The sequence below is a fragment of the Pogoniulus pusillus genome, chromosome 16, assembly GCF_015220805.1.
Source record: "Pogoniulus pusillus isolate bPogPus1 chromosome 16, bPogPus1.pri, whole genome shotgun sequence".
Taxonomy (NCBI): Eukaryota; Metazoa; Chordata; class Aves; order Piciformes; family Lybiidae; genus Pogoniulus; species Pogoniulus pusillus.
In genome coordinates this window covers 7,424,556-7,436,627 of record NC_087279.1, presented here as the reverse complement: position 1 = coordinate 7,436,627, position 12,072 = coordinate 7,424,556, and positions in this window count along the sequence as shown.

The window sequence follows — 12,072 nt, the reverse complement described above, 5'->3', positions numbered from 1 at the left end:
TGGTTTGCAGGACAGTCACTAACCCTGGTTCTCATTAGCACTGCTATGTGACTTGGGGGCTTTGGATCCCCTTTGGCCAACCACCCTCCTGGCTGCTGCCTGTTGTTTTCCCTAAGCCCTCTGAGATTGGAAATCGGTCAAAAGGTTTGAGACTAGTGATAATGCAAACAAAGAGTGGTCAGCCAACCTGCTGCAATGGTGCCAACTAGTGTGACACAGAGTCCCTCAGCACCAGCTGCAGCCATAATAGGACCAGTATGATCAACTGCAATCTTTAGCAAGCTCTTCTGAGGGATGAAGAGTAACAGCTCCAGATAAATACAGCATGGCTACCTGCACTTTCTCTCCAGTGCCCTTGGCAGCCTGTCAGCAGGGCAGCTACTGCTTTGCTCCTGGGTGTTGATAGCTTTTGGTTGATTGTGTTTTTGTAGTCTGTTTACATAGATGGTTGACTGAGCAATCATCTGGAGTTTAATCTGCTTTGCTGACAGCATTCTGCAAATGCTTTCTGAAACTCTTATTTCCTTAAGGACTGACCAGTAAAGCACTTTCTCTTCTTTATTCCTCCCGTGCAATCCTGATAAGTAATGAGTCTGTGCTGTTCCTTGCTGGAAAGAACAGTCTCTTTTCTACCAGAGTATCCTTGCCAGTCAGTCTTTCTTTGTAAATGTTTTTTTCTTTGCTTCTTTTGAGAAATTTTAGCAATAGTAAAATGTTGGTGAGTTTTTAACACATTTAAAATAAGTTTATAGAGTTTGAACAATGAGGTTCTTAGGTGTGTGGTGCTCTTGTCTTACTTTACAAGGAATGATTTTTATCCCAAAGGTGAGAAGGGAACATGGAGCCTTGGGTTTTTTGATGAGAGCAAAAAACTAGTTGAACAGTGAGCTGACACCTGTCTGGATAAGGCAGACTTTCTGCACAATCATGATGCCCCAGAAGCTCAAAGGTGAACCCAAATGCAAATGCAGTTTTCATCCTTGTGCAAGCAAAACTTTGCTAAATCAATTCAGCCGGCTGCTAAATTACTCTTTCCTCTTCACTTTGCGATGTAATTTGACTCATTTGACTCATTCTGATGAATACAGAAGCTACAGCCCGTGTCAGGCTGAGAAAGTGTTGTTGGGTGTCTGCCAGGTACAACTGAGAAGTGCTTCGGTAGCTGCTGCACTGCCGCTGTAGGTCAGCAGATGGGGTGGGAATACTTCAAAACTGCCTGAGCAATGCACTCTGCAGTGAAACTCCACTAACGCTTGAAGGCACACACGGATAATTTACTAGAAGTAGTAATTGTTCAGAAGACATTCGCAATGTTGTAAGTGATCTCTGCACTTTCAAGTAGACGTTTAATGATGATAGCTGGCGGGCTGGGTTTGCCAGAGGAGCAGAGCACTGTGCAGTCTCAGCTAACAAACAAGGAGCTATCCGAGAATCCCAGCAGGGTGGGGTTGGAAGGGACTTTTAGGCTAGGATCATCCAGTCCAACTCCCCTGCTAAAGCAGGGGCACTCACAGCAGTTTGCCTGGGATCACAGTGGCGAGCTGGGTTTGGAATCTCTCCAACTTCACAACTTCTCTGGGCAGGCTGCTCCAGGGTTCCAGCATTCTCTCACCAAGGAAGTTTTCAACAAAGGATTTGCTAGCTGCCAGGTTTATGCCCAGAGCAGAAAGCACTGGGTGCCAGTGCTGTCTTCAGCCTGTGCTTTCCCATTCACCTGCTGATGAATTGGTGGCCGTTGCTCATTTCAGCCATGACTGGGAGATGACACTGTTTTTCTCTGAGAGAACACAGTGTGTGCAGTCAGGCACCAGGAAGATATTTGTGTTACCAGTTCACACAGTCATGGAAATACAGAATGGTAAGGCTTGGAAGGGATCTCCAGAGTTAATCTTTATCAAATGAATCATTTCACAAAGAGGTACTGGAGCTTCTCTCCTATGAGAGCAGCCCAAGAGTTTGGGATTAGCAGGAGCCAGGTGAAAAGCAGCAGCAGCTTGGGCAACTCAATGCTGTAGTTAAATTAGACATTACTAAAGCTAATGAAATCACAGCAGTGTTCTGACTGACACTTCAGCCAAAAACCTCCATCAGCAGCTGAGGCTTCACTGCTCCTCTCCCCACGGGCAAGCAACAGCCTATGAAGCTGCTCAGCACAGGATGAGAGCCAGAAGCTGCTTCTTGCACGCCAGCAGCCAGAGCCAACACCAGGAGCTGCTGCCCCAGTCCTGCAAGAGATTTGGCCCTCCACATCAGCCCTGTGCCCACTGCTGCCATGCAGCCACTTCAGTGCTGCCTCCTCCCAGATTCTGAAACCAGCTGAAGCCCTGCTGGCACTGAGTGCTGCCCAAAGGGATGTGATCCCCTTCCCAGGAGAGCAGCTCCACAGGCTGGGCTCCACTGGCTCTGCTGAGATGAGCCCAGAGAGCTGCCCCCACTCAGCATTGCTCTGGCGGTGAGGTCACAGCTGTAGCTCTGACATCACAAGCACCACAGTACCTTGCTGGCCTTAACCAGCACTCACTCAGCCCCCAGGCTACTCTGCAGCAGCAGAAGCAGCGGCAGTGACCACGGTGGTGCGAGAGCAGGAGCCATGGTCCTCATCTGCCACTTCCTCCTCCTCCTCCTCTTCCTGGCCCTCCAAGCCAGGCCTCTCCACGCTGCTCCACTGCGAGCGTGGGGAACAGGTAAGCAAGCAGCACTGCTGCAGCCTTTCATGGCCAGCAGGCTCTGCTCCCCGAGAAGCCTGGGCTGGAGGCCTTTGCTCCCCTGCTTCAGCCAGGGTTTCTCCTCTGTGCCTGAGAGCTCTCCCAGGAAGAAGGTCCCTAGAGCCCATCTCTTGGGCCATCCACTGGCCCCCTACAGCTTTGGCAACCTCCACCTTCCTCTGGCTGACACCAGTGCCTGCTGTCCACTGAGGCAGGAGTGGATCCCCACATGCAATGAAACCTTTCTCATCTCTGCTTCCTTCTAGAGGAGAGTTGCAGATTCCCTGATCATCCCCCTTACCCACTGGGTTTTGGAGTGGAGGCACAGCCTTTGGGGCACCCTAAACTAGTTCCTTGAAAGGATAAACTCTGGCAACGTATCAAGAGCTTATTCATCTGCATTTGCCTTAAAATCCTCTCATGGTTGCTTCTCAACCTCTCAGCCTGTTCTTGCCCTCGAGTGAAGAACAGCCCCACAGGACAAATCCTTGGCAGGAAGGAGCATTTAGCTTTTCACCTTCTCTCCACATGGAATGCAGCTGCTCCTTCCATGGCTGCTTCCACGGCTGTGCCTTGAGAAGCTCTTGGTGGCCCCTTGGAGCAGCTGCTGCTGCTGGTGCTGGCAGGAGGCTTGTTGGGGCTGAGCTCAGAGCTTTGTTTGGTGCCAGCACGGTGCCACTGCAGGCAGGCTGTAACTCTTTGCAGCCTGCTCCTGATCGAGGGTGCCCGGCTCTGAGTGCCCCTCAGTGCCACTGCCCTCTGCAGAAGTGCCTGCAGCTGTGCCACTGCAGCTCTTCTCTCCTGTGCTTCTTTGCAGGCCTGCCTGTAGGCCAAGACGACTCAGCTTCCCTGCTGGCTTCCAGCACCGAAGCTCCGGCAGATGGCACAGGTAGGTCATGGCTTCATCATCCTGCCTTTGGCAGCTGCCAGCTCCAAGCCCAAGGGACACCCAGCTGGGCACCTCAGCAGGGTGTACATGCAGACCTGCCTGTGGTGCCCCCTGCTTGGGTGAGCCCCCGATGGGGGCTCCTCCTGTGGTTCAGTTGTGCCCAGGAGCTGACTGGAGCTTCTCTGGGTATTTAGTTTCATATGTGTCCCTTGAATGGACTTCTCCAGCTCAACATCTAGCCCCAGGGACATATGTGTGTCTAATTGCAGCAAGTCACTGACCATCTCCACCTCTATTTCTAGCTTATCCCCTGTATCGTCCAGTGTAGCCCAGCTGGCATGGCAGGGGTGAGTCAAGCACTGCTTTTCTGTGTTTTATTTGTGAGAATCTCACCTAAAACCTTTCTGTTTAGGTACTCCAACAGGTGAATACCCAGCTGAAGGAGCAAAGAAGTCTCCAGAGTCATTGGAAACCTTACAGAGAATGCTGGAAGAACTGGAGAGAGGCCAGGGTGGGTGCCCTTCACTCTGTCTTAGCAGTGAGCCTTGGCAGTGGCCAGGCTGCAGGCACAGGTCTACCCACACTGTGGCCTGCACAGGGGCAAGTGCTTGATGCCAACCTCCAGTAGCCATGCTGGGTTTCAGGCCTTGCTGCCTGGTTGCTGTCTCAAGCAGATGCTGTGTGATTGGCACGGCAGCAGTCCTGGGTTCTCTGCCACTGGCAAACGAGGGAGAGAAGGAGGGAGACGGAGGTGGCAGTCCCTGCTGCAGCCAGGCTTTGTGCCCATGTGCCCTGAACTATTCAAGCAGCTGAGCTCTGCCCTATCCTCTTCTTCTGGCTGCCTGAGTTTTGTTAGGTGGAATAGCCTGTCCCAGAGGCTGGGAGAGTGCTTGCAGGCACCAACACTGTGGGGGAAAGAGAACTTCCTGGCCACAGCAAACCTGCTGCAGTCTTGCCAGTGGTGCCCATCAGAGACTAATGTTGCCATTGCTCCTACAGATGTTGCATATGAGACAGCCACAAGCGATCCCAGCAGCCAGAGCACCGACAGTGACAAGTGTCCTCCCGACTACCGAGCCGCCTGCATGATTGCCATAGTCGTCATCCTGCTTGCACTGTTTTTCCTAGTGTTCTGTGTCTGTTACCCATGTTACTCACGTCTGAAGTTCTTATGGTAAGTCAGTGCTTTTTTCTCCTCCCCTGATTCCTTCTATGGCTGATCAAAGCTATAAAGCGTTTCTAGTCAGGATGCTGTGAAGCCGTGGGGTAGTGCTTGCCCCAAACCTGGCATTTGCAGCTGGGGCCTCAGTAGTCTCCTCTCTCCACAGGAAAGGACGATCCCTGCTAGCAAGTGCAGCTCAGGCGGGAGCCACTGGCGATGTGACGAAGCTGCTCAGGGCAAAGAATGCCAGCACCTTGATCAGCTTGTTTTCCTAGGCTTTAATAAAGCTGGTGGCAGCCTCCTTGTCACTCAGGCATGTTCGTTTTGCTGGAACAAACTGCCTGGACAGGGCTGATCACAGAATCACAGAACTGTCAGGGCTGGAAGACCAGATCATTCAGTTCCAATGCCCTGCTGTGGGCAGGGACACCTCACACTGGGCCAGACTGCCCAGAGCCTGATCCAACTGGACCTTAAAAACCTCCAGGGATGGAGCTTCCATCACCTCCCTGGGCAACCTGTTCCACTGTCTCACCACCATCATGGTAAAGAACTTCTTCCTAACATCCAGTTTAAATCTGCCCTCCCCTAGCTTGGATCCATTCTCCCCAGTCTTACCACTACCTGACACCCTAAAAAGTCTCTCACCAACTTTCTTGTAGGCCCTCTTCAGATACTGGGAGACCACAATAAGCTCACCTCGGAGCCTTCTTTCCTCCAAACCGAACACCCCCAACTCTCTCAGCCTGTCCTCATAGTACAGATGGGCTTTAATCACCATTTGGGAATGCTGTAATGTATCTCCACATCTGGGCACTGAGTGTCTTGAGGCTTTTACTGCCTTTGGAGTAACAAAGTGGTGACCACCTGTGGCAGGTGTTCTAACACTAGTAAAGGCTGAAACTTCTCAACCATTGGAAGGAAATGTTCAAACTGGAAGCTGCAGCTTGAGGATTGAGCCACCCAGCCACATGGTGACTGTGTCACCCATACCCTTCAGTCAGTGATGACCTTCACATACACTCCTTGGTGGAAGGATAGGAAAATCAACACCCTTTGGTTGACCGACAAGGCCCTTAGCCAATGCAACACCTCAAGCAAGAGAAGTTTCTAGGCCACTGGCCACAGATACCCACAGATCAGATTCAATAAAGTTATAAATGGAGCCCCACTGAAGGGCAAATGGAGTCAGTCCTCCTTGGAGCAGTGAGCCTGTGGTTGGGCAGTGTTCCCTTGGGCTGCTACACTGTGTAAGGAAACTCCCCAGGACTGAAAGCTTTAGCCAAGTGATTTGTGAGGCTTGGGTTACTGTTCACAGGATCACAGGATATTAGGGTTTTAAAGGTACCCAAGGAGATCATCGAGTCCAACCCCCCTGCCAGAGTAGACAATCCTATCTAACACAGATCACAGAGGAACACATCCAGACAGGCCTTGAAAGTCTCCAGAGGAGGAGACTCCACAACCTCTCTGGGCAGCCTGTTCCAGTGCTCTGGGACCCTTACAGTCGCAGAGCACTGGAATACTGTTCCTAAAGCTGAAGAATTCTTAGTTTGTTGTGCAGTAATTAACTCCCCTTCCCCCTGAACTGTGCTTTGCCAATGCTGTCGGAGTTCTAAAAGGCTGATAAAACATAACCCTTTGTACATGTTTCCCCCTGTCTCACTTGGTTGTGTCTGCCTGACTGACAGCACCCCAGGGTCTCAGAAGCCTCCTGCAAGGCTGGCTGAAGTGTCCCAAAAAGCTCAGCTGTGCCATTCAGGGAGTGCCACTGTTCACAGCACTCCAAACCAAACACTCATCATGCACAGCCAAAGTCAGCCATTGGGACGCTTTGGGGACACTACCAAGGAACATGGCTTTTGGACTCAGGAGGCTGCCTCTGTTGAGGCACATCCTTGCACACCTTGGCTTAGGTCACAGTGACTCTTCCCAGCAAGGTGCAAAAGTCTTGAAGGAGGGAGGGTTTGGACACTGCTCCCCAAGAAGCCTGGGCTGGTGGCTTTTGCTCCTGCTTCAACCGGGGGCTCCTCTGCATGCCTGAGAGCTCTCCCAGGAAGAAAGCCTCCAGGGGTCATCTCTTGGGCCATCCAGTGCTCCTCCAAGGGTTTGGGACATAGCCTGGAAATGTATTGGGAGAGGTGCCAGATGCCAGCCAAGGGGTACCCAGGTCCCTCTGCAGCTTTGGCAGAGCTGGCCACCTATGCCTGAGCCCCTGCCACCATCTGCAGTTCGCTGAGGCAAGAATGTTTCAGTTCTGCCTTTAGCTGGGATGGGGTTCATGTCTACATGATACACGTGTGAGGTTTGGCTGTCCTCTGTCCCGTCCCTGCCGCCACCGGGCCAAAGCTGCTGCTGCTGCTGCGCCGGCGCTCAGCGCCTCCGGCACTGCCTGGGGCTGGAGCAGCTTCCCCGACACCTTCTCTGTCTCTGCGCTTTCGCCTTCGGTTTTGCCGCTTTCGCAACGTTCCCTGAGGCGCGAAGCTCTGCTCCAGAGCCGGCCTGCCACCGCCAACCGCCTCAGGCCCTGCCTCGGAACGGCGGACAGTCGCTGGGCTCGGAAGCGCGGCCGGGCTGCCGCCTCCCCGCCGCCCTGTGCCTGTGGCGCCGCCTCCCCGCCGCGGCCGGCCCTGCCGCCTCCCCGCCGCCCTGTGCCTGTGGCGCCGCCTCCCCGCCGCCCTGTGCCTGTGGCGCCGCCTCCCCGCCGCCCTGTGCCTGTGGCGCCGCCTCCCCGCCGCCCTGTGCCTGTGGCGCCGCCTCCCCGCCGCCCTGTGCCTGTGGCGCCGCCTCTCCGCCGCGGCCGGGCTGCCGCTCCCCGCCGCCCTGTGCCTGCGGCGCCGCCTCCCCGCCGCCGTCCCTGCCGCCTCCCCGCCGCCCTGTGCCTGTGGCGCCGCCCGCGCCCCGGCTGCCCAAGGCTCCGCACCTCCTGCTCGGTGCAGGGGCCGGGGCCGGCGCTGTCCGCAGCCACAGCAGCAGCCGCTCCAGATTACAGAATCACAGACACACTCTGACTGGAAAAGAGCCTCAGGATCGCCCAGTCCAACCAAGAACCCTACTCTACAAGGTTCACTCCAAACCATATCCCCCAAGCACCACATCCAAACGAGCTTTAAACACGACTGGGGTTGGAGACTCAACCCCCTCACTGGGCAGCCCATTCCATTGCCTGACCACTCTCGCTGGGAAAGAAATGTTCCTGATGTCCAGTCTAAACCTCCCCAGCCACAGCTTGAGGCCATTCCTTCTTGTTCTATCACTATGTCCATGTGAGGAGGGACCAGCACCAGCCTCTACCACAATGTCCTTCCAGGTAGCTGTAGAGAGCCACAAGGTCTCCCCTCAGCCTCCTCTTTCAAACCAAGCAGCCTCAGCTCCCAAGAGATTTGGTCGGTCAGTCTCCTGAACAAGGCAACGTTTGCTTCTGGCAGTTCAAGGTGGCAGTTCTACTAACCCCTCTCCTTGTTTCCCCAAGGGCAGAGAACTCGATCCTCTTATGATGACTGAGACCCAGTTGGTCTCCAGCCTTTGCTTCCCTCGCAGGTTCTTCCCTGCTCACAAGAATTCCTGTAGGTCCAGGAGGGCCCTGCCCTGGTAGGCTCCCTCTGCCAGGAAGTTATCTTCTGCACACTCCAGGAACCTCTGGGACTGTTCTCTCCCTGCTGTATTGAATTTCCAGAAGACATCCAGGAAGGTGAAGTCTCCCACAAGAACAAGGGGGAGACATTGTGAGACCTCACTCAACTGCTTATAAAAAATGTCATCTACCTCTTCATCCTGGCTGGGTGGTCTAGAACAGAGTCCTACCATGGAAGCACTCCTGCTGGCCTTACTCCTGATTCTTACCCATAAAGACTCAGCCCTATCATCACCTGTCTTAGCAGGATAGAGGCGGCCACGAAGAGTAGCACTTTCCAAACAGCCCCATGACAACCACACTGCTCTGGCACAGTGGTCAGTGCCACTCCTGCATGGCCTGATCCTGCCGAAGCTACTCACTGAGGGCACTGCACCAAAACCATCCAACAGCTGAGGCAAGGACAATGTAGGAATTTTCCACTGGTTTCCTTTTAACTCTGAATAGGATTCACTTTCAGTACCAAACACAAGTATTTGTCAAAGGGCGCATTCTTGTTTCCCTCCTTACTCAGTGACAAAGGAGAAACTGCTGGTGCTGCACAGGGACACTCCAGCCCAGATCCTAAGGCTGTCAGCAAACACTGCAGGCCAGCTGGCAGCCCTCTGGTTTCTCTTACTTGATAAAAACACCTCTGCAGAGGTTGTTGCAGGCAGGGAGATTGTCTTTGACTGCATCTGCAGCCAGGGCCTCAGTTGTCTCCTCTGAGCACAGGGCAGCCCAAGAGTTTGGGATTAGCAGGAGCCAGGTGAAAAGCAGCAGCAGCTTGGACAACTCAATGATGTAGTTAAATTAGACATTACTAAAGCTAATGAAATCACAGCAGTGTTCTGACTGACACTTCAGCCAAAAGCCTCCATCAGCAGCTGAGGCTTCACTGCTCTTCTCCTCTCCCCACGGGCAAGCAACAGCCTATGAAGCTGCTCAGCACAGGATGAGAGCCAGAAGCTGCTTCTTGCACGCCAGCAGCCAGAGCCAACACCAGGAGCTGCTGCCCCAGTCCTGCAAGAGATTTGGCCCTCCACATCAGCCCTGTGCCCACTGCTGCCATGCAGCCACTTCAGCGCTGCCTCCTCCCAGATTCTGAAACCAGCTGAAGCCCTGCTGGGACTGAGTGCTGCCCAAAAAGATGTGATCCCCTTCCCAGGAGAGCAGCTCCACAGGCTGGGCTCCACTGGCTCTGCTGAGATGAGCACAGAGAGCTGCCCCCACTCAGCATTGCTCTGGCGGTGAGGTCACAGCTGTAGCTCTGACATCACAAGCACCACAGTACCTTGCTGGCCTTAACCAGCACTCACTCAGCCCCCAGGCTACTCTGCAGCAGCAGAAGCAGCGGCAGTGACCACGGTGGTGCGAGAGCAGGAGCCATGGTCCTGATCTGCCACTTCCTCCTCCTCCTCCTCTTCGTGGCCCTCCAAGCCAGGCCTCTCCATGCTGCTCCACTGCGAGCGTGGGGAACAGGTAAGCAAGCAGCACTGCTGCAGCCTTTCATGGCCAGCAGGCTCTGCTCCCCGAGAAGCCTGGGCTGGAGGCCTTTGCTCCCCTGCTTCAGCCAGGGTTTCTCCTCTGTGCCTGAGAGCTCTCCCAGGAAGAAGGTCCCTAGAGCCCATCTCTTGGGCCATCCACTGGCCCCCTACTGCTTTGGCAACCTCCACCTTCCTCTGGCTGACACCAGTGCCTGCCGTCCACTGAGGCAGGAGTGGATCCCCACATGCAAGAAACCTTTCTCATCTCTGCTTCCTTCTAGAGGAGAGTTGCAGATTCCCTCATCATCCCCCTTACCCACTGGGTTTTGGAGTGGAGGCACAGCCTTTGGGGCACCCTAAACTAATTCCTTGAAAGGATAAACTCTGGCAATGTATCAAGAGCTTATTCATCTGCATTTGCCTTAAAATCCTCTCATGGTCGCTTCTCAACCTCTCAGCCTGTTCTTGCCCTCGAGTGAAGAACAGCCCCACAGGATAAATCCTTGGCAGGAGGGAGCATTTAGCTTTTCACCTTCTCTCCACATGGAATGCAGTTGCTCCTTCCATGGCTGCTTCCATGGCTGTGCCTTGAGAAGCTCTTGGTGGCCCCTTGGAGCAGCTGCTGCTGCTGGTGCTGGCAGGAGGCTTGTTGGGGCTGAGCTCAGAGCTTTGTTTGGTGCCAGCACGGTGCCACTGCAGGCAGGCTGTAACTCTTTGCAGCCTGCTCCTGATCGAGGGTGCCCGGCGCTGAGTGGCCCTCAGTGCCACTGCCCTCTGCAGAAGTGTCTACAGCTGTGCCACTGCAGCTCTTCTCTCCTGTGCTTCTTTGCAGGCCTGCCTGTAGGCCAAGACGACTCAGCTTCCCTGCTGGCTTCCAGCACCGAAGCTCCGGCAGATGGCACAGGTAGGTCATGGCTTCATCATCCTGCCTTTGGCAGCTGCCAGCTCCAAGCCCAAGTGACACCCAGCTGGGCACCTCAGCAGGGTGTACATGCAGACCTGCCTGTGGTGCCTCCTGCTTGGGTGAGCCCCTGATGGCTCCTGTGGTTCAGTTGTGCCCAGGCAGATCACAGCTGACTGGAGCTCCTCTGGGTACTTAGTTTCAGATGTGTCCCATGAATGGACTTCTCCAGCTCAACACCTGCCTCTTCCTCTGACACCCGGATGGTATCCTGATGGTGAGTCTCTGTGCTAGGAGAGTACTTCCTGCAGCTCCCTCAGGACCTACACTGTGGCCTGCACAGGGGCAAGCGCTTGATGCCAGTCTCCAGTAGCCATGCTGGGTTTCAGGCCTTGCTGCCTGGTTGCTGTCTCAAGCAGACGCTGTGCGATTGGCACAGCAGTAGTCTTGGGTTCCCTGCCACTGGCAAACGAGGGAGAGAAGGAGGGAGATGGAAGTGGCAGTCCCTGCCGCAGCCAGGCTTTGTGCCCATGTGCCTTGAACTATTCAAGCAGCTGAGCTCTGCCCTATCCTCTTCTTCTGGCTGCCTGAGTTTTGTTAGGTGGGATAGCCTGTCCCAGAGGCTGGGAGTGTGCTTGCAGCACTGGGGGGAAAGAGAACTTCCTGGCCACAGCAAACCTGCTTGAAAGCTTTCCCGTGGTGCCCAGACTAATGTTGCCATTGCTCCTACAGATGCAGCCCGGAAGATGACCAGAAATGCAGCCAGCCAGAGTGCCAAGAGCCGCTGGTGTCCTGGCAGCGTGCGACAGAGCTGCATGATCACCGCTGCAGCCCTCGTGGTGTCCGTGCCCATTGCTATCCTTTTCTGCTATGCACTGGTGTGGTGTTTGAGGAACAGACAATAGTGAGTTGTTGCTTTTTGTTTCTACTGCTTCCTTCTATGGCTGCATGTGGCCATGAAGCAGTTCTGGTCCAGCTGCTGTGCAAAAAGCCTCCATCAGCAGTTGAAATTTTAGTGGTCTTCTCTCTCCACAGGCAAGCAAATACCAGTGGATACTCACAGGCCAACACCTGGGCCTATCACTAGAAGCCCCTGATGCAGTTTGGACACACCCTCTGCTCCCAGTGATCCCTCACAGCCCTTTCCCACTCCCTCAACCTCCCTACCCTTCCCACTGCTTCCACCTCCATCACCTCTCCTTCACCTCATGCCCTCACTACCTCTCTTCCCTCCTCCTTCCCTCCCCTGTTATGCAGCTTTCCTGTTCCTGCTGTAAATAAATCAGTGTTTCTGTGACATGGTTTGGAGAGGTAC